This window comes from Symphalangus syndactylus, chromosome 8 (genome assembly GCF_028878055.3).
Source record: "Symphalangus syndactylus isolate Jambi chromosome 8, NHGRI_mSymSyn1-v2.1_pri, whole genome shotgun sequence".
Lineage (NCBI taxonomy): Eukaryota > Metazoa > Chordata > Mammalia > Primates > Hylobatidae > Symphalangus > Symphalangus syndactylus.
Genome location: NC_072430.2, coordinates 124,507,516 through 124,519,253, shown reverse-complemented (window position 1 = coordinate 124,519,253; position 11,738 = coordinate 124,507,516). Strand labels below are relative to the sequence as shown.

The window sequence follows — 11,738 nt, the reverse complement described above, 5'->3', positions numbered from 1 at the left end:
TCTTTATTTTGCAAATGAGGAGCTAGAGGTTTCACTGTGCTAAGCAATTGTGAAGGTCACTCACCTAGAGGTGGTGGGGTCTGAGGTCTGCTTGTTCCTAAAGGAGATGCCATCTCAGATTGTAACACTACCAAGTGCTATTACATTTATTAAAGGGCTTTGTAAACTGAGAGATGCAATGCAAATCTAAGAGATTGTGACCTGAGAGTTATTTCACAACAGCTACAAATTCAGTAAGAGTAGTTCACTCAATTTCAGAAGTTCCCTTTTGACAATCCTCTCTCTAGTTGATGTTAAGTGTTGCTAATATAGTAGATGCTGACTAAACTAAACAAGAAGTCAGATGTGCCTTCAGTAGCAGCTCCATGTTTATAAACTGAAATTTTAAAACACTGGCCCAAGAGCATTGCCCAGTAGACCCTTGATCTTATGGCGGGCTTGGCTTGGTGGGATGAGGACACCCGACCTGAAGTGTAGTCTCTGCCCGATCATTATGTACAAGAGTTCGCACTGGACCAGCACTCTGTGACCTTCTTGGGATAGGGACCCTGCTTTAATTATTCATGTATCTCTAGGGCCTATCAGAGTACCTGTCACATAGTGGACCCTTAATACATGTTTGCTTGTCGAATGAATGAGCACATGGAGAGATTCTGATTATAAACGAGGCATTGTGTGGAATGGAAAACACTGGACTAGCATTCTGAAGACCTGTGTTCAAGTTCCGGCTCCGCTAATTAACCAGCTCAGTGTCTCTGCAAGTCAGTGAACTTCCTCTGAGTCTATGTCCTCATCTATCAAAATGGGGTAAAAATTTTTCTCTATCCATCTCATAGAGATGCTATATCAAATGAAGGAATATTTGCAGATGAACTTGGTTTAAGTCTATTCAAACATAAGTTACACCATTTTATTATATAGAGTCAAGAAATTGCAGCATGTCACAACCAAAGCCATTGCTTTTTGCAAATGGGAAATCTGATGCCCAAGGAGAAGAAGAGCAGATCCCAGGCCTTTTGCTCACTGATCTGCCTTACTAATGACATATTGGCTAACCTCATGAGTGCCCTTGCCAGAGCTGGTAGGTCTTCTTCAGGCTAAACCCAAGGCACCCACTTCACTGGGTGGCCCATAAGCTTTTACAAGATATCTGGGGATACACTTCAGAAGCAGATTGGGCATAAGGCTCTTCACGTGACTGCCTCTGTCTTCTGAAGGTTTTTGGGGATGTTGAATGGAGTTTTTTCCAGAATATGGGAAATATGGTTGAAGCCCAGCCATTCAGTTTTCCAGTATGCTTGGGTAGCTCCACAATCTGGCCCCAGTTTCTTTCCCCAGTGTCAATCTTCATCACTCCCCAGTTCATTCCTCTGTCCCTGCCAGGCTGGCTCCCTGCCAGTCTTTAATCTGCTTCAGTCAATCTCTGTGACCCCAGCCATATAATTCTTCCCTTTTTCCCCTTCCACCCACCTTGGAGTCCAGCCCACCCCTTCTCCATCCAAATACCACATATCATTGATAAAGAGCTCAAGTCCCATCATGCCAAGATGTCATCCATGACTATCCCAGTTCATAGGGTCCTTCCATCCAGCCAGCCTGCTCATTAACATCTGCTGTGGCTTGAGTTGTGTCTCCCAAGAAGATATGCTGAAGTCCTAACCCCCGTACCTATGAATGTGATCTTAGTTGGAAATAGGGTCTCTGCAGATATAATTAAGATGAAGTCATGCTGGATCAGAGTGGGCCCTAAATCCAAAAACGTGTGTCCCTCTGTGGAGAGAGATTTGAAGACACAGAGAAAATTGGAGTTATGCTGGCACAAGCCAATGAACACCGAGGATTGCTGGAAACTACCAGAAGCCAGAAAAGGCAAGGAAGTATTCTTCCCTAGAGCCTTTAAAGAGAATGTGGCCCTGCTGACACCTTGAATTGGGACTTCCAACCTCCAAAACTATGAGAGAATAAATTTCCATTGCTTAAGCACCCAGTTTGGGGTACTTTGTTACATCAGCCCTGGGAGACCAGAACAACATTTCGGGTCACTGGTTGGGCTTACAGGCACCTGACTCACCATATACTACTGGTCACCTTTTCATGAGAATATTATAGGTCAATGAACTGCCTGAGGATAGAAACTGTCCGCCAAACTTCCTTGCAGCCTCCCTAGAGCCTGGTGCCTAGTGACTTGATTGATTTAACCTCAAGCATGAGGATTCAGCTTCAACATTCCATCAGGAATGGGGCTGCTTTAGAAAAGGCACTTACTTTCTTCTCAGACTCAACAAGTAATGCCAAATTAAAAGTAATGGCAAAAGTCACAATTACTTTTGCACCAACCTAAAAGCAACATGATGAAGTAGAATGTGGGCGACTAATCCTCAGAGAATACATCTCCACTTCTTAGCTGCAATCCAATAGCCCCAATGTATTGAAACAAGCTTACCTGAAACTTTTCCTTATACCCTACTGCCACCAAACGCTACACAAAACGCAGTCCAAACACCAATCCTTCACTCTCTGTCCCCAGCAGGGCTGGCCTGCCCAACATCCTGACCTTCCAGCACTGCCCCCACCTCCACAGACATATTCTCACCCACAGTGACTTGACTCTGTATTTTGGTCCCTATCTCAGTCTTCATAATCAAATTCTATGTGAAGTCAACCTTTGAAGCTCAATGGCACAGCCCCATCATAACTACACAGGGAGATGAGCACACGTGAAACAGTGCTGGCCACTGGGCCAGCCATCCCACTCCATGCACTTGGGCCCCAGAGTGAGCCTGCACTGCCCTCACCAGGCCTTAATTTGATCAGGCCTCTGATGGTGTCAGCATCTCACCGCACTGAATGTGCATCTAGTGTTTAAAGACCTGCATTTTTCATACAGTGTGGCCTTAAAGTCAAGGTATGGACCTCACCTGGTACAAGAGCCATGAAGGGATAATAAGGGAAACTTATATAAGTGATTTTCCCTTGACCTCTGAGTAGCATGAGACTCATAGGGATTGCTTCTTCCTTTTGCTTCCCCTGCCCTCATCTTCTCCTTCACCTGGGTCATGCCTTGTCCTCCCTCTCTGTGAATCTAAATCCTACCCAAACTTCAATGTCCAACTCAAATATGGCCTTCTCCAATAAACTTTCTTTCATTCCCCAAGTAATGACTGCAGACTCTTAACTCCCATTAAAACCTCTCATTTGGCATATAGTTAGAATATCTTATTTCATGGATATTTGAATATGTCTTTTATCTACTATTCAATCACAGAATGGAAGGCTTTTGAGAGCAAAGGTCTTATCTTATAATCTTTCCTTTTCAAGGTTTTTGGAATTAAATGAGAAAATGTAATCCAATGGCCTCTGTGATGTCCGGCATATAGTATATTCTCAATAAATGTCAATTCCTTTCCCTTTTACACGTCTTTGCATCCCCAAGAGCATTTTGCGAAGTCTCTTGAATCGTCTAGCTGCCTAATAAATGTTAAATACATGAATCAATGCACAGAAATGGTAATATTTCAACTGTTTTCCTAAGGTCAATGAGTACAGTTCAGACATTTCCACTTTTCTCCCACAAGTCCTGAATTTGTGGGCTCATAAAGATTATTTCTGTTCCACACCTCTGAAGCTGAAAGCAACATTGTGATGCAGGAGGTAAGCAGTGGAAGGCTGACAGCGTCACCCAGCAGTGAGTCCAGAAGCAATCATCTAGGGCCTCCAGAACTGGCTGGACAAAATCAGGCAGCAGCCCAACCAACCTTTAAGCTGTTTAACTAATTTAGTCTTTGTAAAGAAATAGTGTGCAATTAATCCTTATTTTTGCACTCATCTCATACTTTTTCATTAATTTCTAATATTTTCATGTTCTTATAACAGGTAGGTGCTGCATCGTGTATAGCACCACTTTTCTTAAGCAAATTTAAATCCTCAGAGGTGAAACCCAACCAGCATGCCAATAAGTTCGAATAGAGTTGGCACCTTTTGATGCTGTCAGTTATTAGGAGCTGAACAAATTCTAGATGTTCCTGAGATGGCAGGGGACAGATACAAGAAGACTCCTCCTTCATCCTTACTCCTAACACCATGGGACCTATTTATGCATTCCTCTTGAAAGGGAGAATGAAGAGTCCAGAAACTCCACAGGCTGGCTGGTCACTCCAGCATCTCTCAGCTAAACCTTTGGATGGAGCAGGCCTTGCCCTCAGCATTGGGTTACCTTTGTTTATGTTCACAGAAAGAAAAGCCAGCCCAGAGCCTGAGACCCCCCTGGCAGAGGCCTGATTTCACACACATTTTCCCCAGATTCCTATTGGCTTGGCTGGAAACCACATATTAAAACCCACCAATCTTTCCACTTGAGCCTGATGAAAGCTTCACCAGAAACAGCTGCACTTCACATGTGGTTTAAGTTAATATCTTATCCCGACGGTTTAACTCTAACTGGCTGGGCTGCTTTTTTAATATTCACAATCCTCTTTTGTTTCACATTAAAAATATGTCTTTCATTACTTGCCAGAGCTGGGGGACACAATGAAGCTGGTAGCACTTCATTTTTGAAATGTCTGGAATAATTGTTTGTATTGTGTGTTACTCAAGGACCACTCCAGGTTGGCTATCTGAGATGCATACGAAAGTGTTAAAAACCCTAACGTGAACGTTGCTAGACCTATGTGGAATGTTTTCCTATTAAAAAAGTAAAGCCACATACTAATGGCTCAGATTTAGTTTCTAAATCCCAGAGCTCGTTGAGTCAAGCAACATGATAAGTTCATTGCTTTGTTTCTTCCAACGGCTCTCAAAACCATCCCATCCCTTCAGCATGTAGGAAAGGTTAATCAGTATGTAGCTAATTTCACACACAGGCATGCCACACACATACGCACGCTCTTGCTTTGTATCTGTACTGGACATGATTAACTTGCAAGTTCATAGAAATCGTGCAACTCTGGTTTCCCTGGCAAAATGCACATCAGGTTTTAGAGGTTTTGCCCTAGCGGCTCCTCCTCTCAGGATGTGATGTCACCTAGGGGCATCTTCACTGTGTGACATCATTCGTTATGCAATGGTGAGTTTGAGGTGCTGGGAATATTCTGCAGATTTCCACTTGTCTAGCACTTGTATAAAAATGGTCAAGATTGGAAAGATTTCAACAAGCCCCTTTTGTACTCATTAGTCATTAAGATACGGCTAGACTTTTTGATGACTCTTGAATTTTTTTCCCTTATTTTATTTCTGTGTTTCATCCATGATTTGGAAGGAGGAGAAGGAGGAGGAGGATGAGGAAGATGAGGAGGATGAGGAGGAAGAAGACGGGAATTATTGCTGACCGTTAATGAGTATTTTCATATGTGTAGAGCACTGTTCTGCATGCAATCTAAGTTAAGCCTCACAACAAACCTATCAGTGAAGTATTATCATCATCCCTGTTTTACAGGAGAAGCTGAAGCACAGGAAAATTAAATAACAAGATAACATGGATAATAAGTTATTATAGTAGAGACCACTAGTTAACCCCAATATTGTTTTCCCATTCTTCTCCAGTCATAGAACTACAGAAATCAGAATCGTATTGATTACTATTGGCTGGGCATATAGCCACCCAAATAAAGATTATGAAGTAGGAAGAATTCTAAATGGTCCCCAAGATTCCTACCCCCTGGTGTATATAGCCTTTAAACCCCCTTTTCTTCAGTACAAGTAGGACTGGTAATAGGATGAAATGATTGCTCCTTTAGATTAGGCTGTATTATATGACAGCAGTAAAGGGATTTTACAGATGGAGCTAAGGTCCTACATCAGTTGTCTCTGAGTCAGTCAAAAGGGAGATGACTCTGGGTGGGCCTGGCCTAATCAGGTGAGCCCTTAAAAGAAACTGGGCCTTTGCTGAAGAGAAAGAGTCAGAGGAATGCTCTTGCTGGCCTTGAAGGTGCAATGCCTTATTGTGGAAAAGGCCACAAGGCAGAGACTAGCAGCCAGCCTCTAGGAGCTGGGAATGGACTCACTGACAGCCAGCAAGAAAGTGGGACCTCAGCCCTGCAATCGCAAGGAACTAAATCCTGCCCATAACCAGTAACCTTGGACAAGCATCCTGAGTCTCAGATGGGATCGCGGTCCTGGATGACACTTCGATTGCAGCCTGATGAGACCCTGAGCAAAGGACGAGCACTCCTGATCCCCAGAAACTGAGAGATAATAAAGTTGTGTCATTTAAGCCACTGAGTCTGTGCTCATTTGTTATACAGCAATACAAAACTAATGCAGGTTACACTTCCCAAATGCCTTTGCAGTTGGTGTTGCCATGTGACTAAGTTCTGGCCAATAGGTTTTAGCTGCAGTGATGTGAGTAGCTTCCCTCTGTACCTTCCCTTCCTCTCTCCCCTCTTCTTCTGGCAGGATTATGGATGTTGTGGAAAGCCACCTAAAGCATAGGGGTGAGAGAAACACCCTGAAGATGGTGAAGCAACAAGATAAGAAGAGCCTGGATCCCTCAAATTTTAGGATTGCCGTATCAGTCCTGAACTGCTTACACCCACACTGTTAAGTGATCATGAAATAAACACCCATCTTGCTTGGTGAAGGCATTCTTACCTGGTGTCTGTGCTACAGGAGTTGAACCTACCCCGACCTAACTGGCAGAGCTCAAAATGGACCCAGGTAGTGTGATCCCAGAGCCCATTTGCTTAGCTCCTTCACCACCCTGCCTCCCAGGCACCATATTACATCACAGTAGAATTGGAATCTCACACTGCTGGAGCTTGATGAGATTGTACTGGTCAAGTCAGTCAAATCAGTCAAGCGGACAAGAAAGAGGGACTCAGATCACTTGGAATTATGGCAATGTATTGCAAGCATACCTCTGAAAATGGGGTGTCATGGGAAGCTGAACTTTGCATCCCAGTTCTGAAACATACAGCAACCTCAGGGAGACAGATGCATCACTCGGCATTTTGGGGTGGTAGCAAGTTCAGTGACCTGCCAGATTTCTTGGCATTAACTTGAAAGAGAAGAAGACATTTATTTGATTTGATTTGATTTCTACTAGTCAAATGGGCACCTGGATTAAGCAGACTCTCCCCCAGGCACCCCAGAGGCCTCTGACATCCCTTATGTCCAGCCCAGACACGGCCTTTCTGTGGCCTCAGCATATCTGCCCAGTCCAATCAGCTATAGCCCTAATAAAAAGGTTGGTTTCCCTCCACCCATGAGCCATGCCATACATGACATGCACGTGAATAATGATCTGAGCTGTGTTATCTGGCAGAGGCGATGCTCACAGCGCTGCTCCAAGTTCTGGGACATGACTGGACTCTCATTTTAGGGAGGAAGATCCAAGAGAGGGAAAGAGACTTTCCCAGGAAGCAACAGCCTGCTATTTTCCTGCTAACCAGGACAGAGGCTAGTCTGCATCCCCCTATCCAGGTGGCCCCTGCAGTCATGGCTTTTCTGCTTCTAGAAGCCATCCCTGAGGTCAGCTGAATTTAGACCTATGGTACCTCCAGTACAGTACTTTGTCATCTGTTTGTGATAATAGTTTTCCAATTCTTGTCACTTCCTCCAGAACATCATTGCAGAACTCAAAACACATTGCATCATACAAAATGAAGTGGAGAATGAAGGTAATTATCCAATTATTAAAAACCATTTCTTATTTGAATAGCTAAATAACTCTTCAAGTCTGCATTTTACATGTGTTCCTCTGATGTGAATTTGACCCTTGCCCACTTGTTTTTTAGTAAAGTCCAAAATCCAAAATAGCCCAACAGAGAGACCCCCTCCCAGTATTTCACAGCCTCAGTAATAAAGCTCCTTATCAGATCTAACTTAAATCTTTCTTGAAACAACTTAAGTCCTTCTGTACCATCCTCTGCAAGTGCAGAACAGCCAGGGTGCAGGTTGCAGGATGTAGGGGGATTATTATAGTGAAATCGGCACACAGATCTCAAGATGAAAGTTTGTTGTTTCTCCAGACTGTCTAGGTGACTGCCTTTTGAAATCGCACATGGCTTATACTGCCATTAGTGTAGTTTAAGAAAAAAATTAAATAAAACTATAAAAGGAAACCAGCAGTGTTTTAAGAGATTTCATTTCTACTTGATGCTCGTACTCATTTGCAGGGAGGCAGGAGAAGCGCTTGTATTATATAGGGTCTCTGGAAACACTTAAAGTTCAGAAAGACCCATGACCCCAATCCAGGCTTCTAGACAGAAGAGACAGTGTGCAAAGGCAAAACCCTCCCCTTACTTTCTTCTTCATCACATTGGGGTAAGTGGTTTGCCCCTCGATGTCCAGCCTTTACCATTCTGTGCCTCAGAGGCTGACACACCCCCACAGCATCCAGGTTCCCCTGCCCTCTGGCTTCTGACTGAGATCGACCGAGGGGCAGTGTGATCACTAATTTTAACTGGTCAGCTTGGTTGGACATGGTACACAAATACACAGTCGAACATTATTCTAGATGTTTCTATGAAGGTGTTTTGTGGATAAGAATAGCATTTAAATCAGTGGACTTGAAGCAGAATACCCTACATAAGGTGGGTGGGCTTTATCCAATCTGGGGAAGGCCTTCATAGAACAAAGACTGACCTCCCCCTGAGGGAGAAGGAATTCTGCCAGCAGACAGGCTTTGAACTCCCTGAGTCTCCAGTCTCACAGTCTACCCCATCAGTCTTCGGACTCACCACACCTCCACAATCGCATAAGCCAGCTCCTTAAATAAACGAATGAATCTCTCTCTTTTTCTCTGTCTCTCTCTCTCTGTCCCTCTGTCTGTCACACACACACACACACACACACACACACACACACACACACAGACACCAGTGGTTCTGCTTCTCTGGAGAACCCTGACTAGTACAGGCAGCAACACTAGGAAATCAGACCAGATGGAGGAAGAGAAGCAAGGATTTATCCCCTAGCTCCTCCTGTGTGGGGTCTGCACACAGCCCCAGCCATCTCAGGGTAGGGGAGCCATGCCCCCCTCTCACACCCTCAGGCCTGCAGGTGATACCTGCACTCTCTTTTCTTAAATCCAAGGACTGCACTAACCTTAAACGGTTTCCCCACACCATGCTCACCTCTTTACAAATGATCCTCTAATTAACTTCTCAATTTATTCTACTATGAGCCTGCTGAAACCTTGACTAACACCAGTGTCACCAGAATGTGGAGGCCATGGCAAACTTGCTGTGGCATTCAGGGCCTTCCTTGTCTGACCTCAACCTCCCCTTCCAGGGTCTTTTTCTGCCATGTTCATTCGCTCCAAAGACACACAAAAACACAGGGTAACATACTCAGTATTGTCACCAGACTGCGGCTCTCCCCCACATAGCACCCCCACTCCAACACCTCTGTCACTCTCTCTGGATGTCAGCACCCCACAGTGTCCTATGCGCATTACCAAACAACCACAGACTAGTAACTTAAAAATGAATAAGAGGGCTGGGCGGGGTGGTTCACACCTGTAATCCCAGCACTTTGGGAAGCCAAGGTGGGTGGATCACCTGAGGTCATAAGTTCAAGACCAGCTTGACCAACGTGGTGAAACCCTGTCTCTACTAAAAATACAAAAATTAGCCAGGCATGGTGGTGGGCACCTGTAATCCCAGCTACTCGGGAGGCTGAGGCAAGATAATTGCTTTAACCCAGGAGGCAGGGGTTGCAGTAAGCTGTGATTGCACCACTGCACTCCAGCTTGGGCGACAGAGCGAGACTCTGTCTCAAAAAAAAAAAAAAAGAAAGAAAGAAAATGAATAAGAGCTGGGAATCACTGCCCGTTGTGGCTCTTTGCTATTTCATCACATCCTCCAACTTTGGTTCTGTAATCATGTATCCTCCATCTTGTCAACCAGTCAGTGGGGTTGGTTGGTTTGTTTGTTGTTGTCTTGTTCAACCCAAGTCCCCTTTGTCCCCTGTAGTCATATTTGTAGCCAAGTTGTTAGGGTATTCAGCAAGGCATGGGAATCTGCTGGAGTAAGCTATTGCTTCATTTTGTTTTCACACCACGTGCTCAAGAATGTCTGAGCAGGTATGACAGTTTTTGTTTTGTTTTTGTGTGTTTAAATTGCTTAGGATGCTCCAAAGGCTTTGTTTTAAAAATAAATAATAAATACCACATGGAAAAATGAAGAACTGTATAGGTTTTAGTAAAAATCATGCTTATGTCTTCTTTTCTTCTGGATTTTCCTAGATTGTGTTTAAAATAGGAACACACGTTTTTCAGCCTGACACTGTGTCTACCACAGAAATAATGAAAAGCAATGAAAAATGGAAATGAGCAACATGACAAAACCAGTCCCCCTGAGGTTTCAGCTAAAAGAGAAAAAAGGAACAAATAGAACCAAGGCTGTAGCAGCACCTACAATTAGCATAAGCTGCATCAATGAGATGTCAAGGTTTCAGAATTAATAAGCCCAAGGTCAGCCACCCAGGTGATGGCCACATAGACCAACTAAACAAGAAAGTCCCACAGAAGGGATGCTTGTGGTCAGACAATAGATTCTGAGATTCTAAGCAATGAGACAACTGAAAGTTAGATTGCACATAAACATATTCAAATATAAGCATATCGTGTTTTTTGCATGTTACTTTATTGCAGTTGTCATATATTGCATTTTTTTACAAACTGAAGGTTTTGGGCTATCCTGCTTTGAGCAAGTCGATGGGCACCAGTTTTTCCAACAGCATGTGCTCACTTCCTGTCTCTGTGTCACATTTTGGTAAATCTCACAATATTTCAAATGATTTGTTATTATTATAACTGTTACGGTGATCCGCAATCAGTGATCTTTGATGTTTCTATTGTAATTTTTTCGGGGGTGGCATGAACTGTGCTCATACAAGATGGAGAGCTTAATAAATGTGTATGTTCTGACTGCTCCACTGACTGGCCATTCCCCTGTCTCTCCCATTCTCCTCGGGCATCCCTAACCCCTGAGACACAACAATACTGAAGGTAGGATAACTAATTACCCTATAATGACCTCTAAGTGTTCAAGTGAAAGGAAGCATCTCACATCTCTCCCTTTAAATCAAAAGCTAGAAATGATTACGATTAGTGAGCAGGGCATGTCGAAAGCTGAGATAGGCCTTTTGCACCAAACAATCAAGTCATGAATGCAAAGGAAAAGTTCTTGAAGAAAATTAAAAGTGGTACTCCAGTGAACACATGAATGATAAGAAAGCAAACAGCTTTATTGCTGATACAGAGAAAGTTTTAGTGATCTGGATAGAAGATCAAATCAGCCACAACATGCCTTTAAGTCAAAGGAAGCAATCCTCCCAAGCAAGGCCCTAACTCCCTTCAACTCAGTGAAGGCTGAAAGAGGTGAGGAACCTACAGAAAAGTTAGAAGGTAGCAGAGGTTCATGAGGTTAAAGGAAAGAAGCCATTTCCTTAACACAAAGGTGCAAGGTAAAGCAGCAAGTGCTGATGGAGAAGCTGCAGCAAGTTATCCAGGGTATCTAGCTCAGTTCACTGATGAAGGCGGCTACACTAAACAAAAGATTTTCAAGGAAGATGGAACAGCCTTCTGTTGGAAGAAGATCTCATTAGGACTTTCATAGCTCAAGAGAAGAAGTCAATGCTTGGCCTGGCCGGGCGTGGTGGCTCACGCTTGTAATCCCAGCACTTTGGGAGGCCGAGGCAGGTGGATCATGAGGTCAGGAGATCGAGACCACGGTGAAACTGTGTCTCTACTAAAAATACAAAAACAAAAATTAGCCGGGCGTGGTGGCGGGTGCCTG

The 11,738-nt window shown here is 43.8% G+C and overlaps 1 long non-coding RNA gene across 1 annotated transcript; it reads left to right on the top strand.

Annotated features, from left to right (window-relative positions):
• The first annotated feature begins 6,802 nt into the window (after positions 1 to 6,802).
• LOC129488702 (uncharacterized) lies at positions 6,803 to 7,659 on the top strand. The gene is made up of 3 exons (XR_008659717.1): positions 6,803 to 7,180; positions 7,316 to 7,464; positions 7,556 to 7,659. It is a non-coding gene; the product is annotated as an uncharacterized lncRNA (long non-coding RNA).
• The last annotated feature ends 4,079 nt before the right edge of the window (positions 7,660 to 11,738 follow it).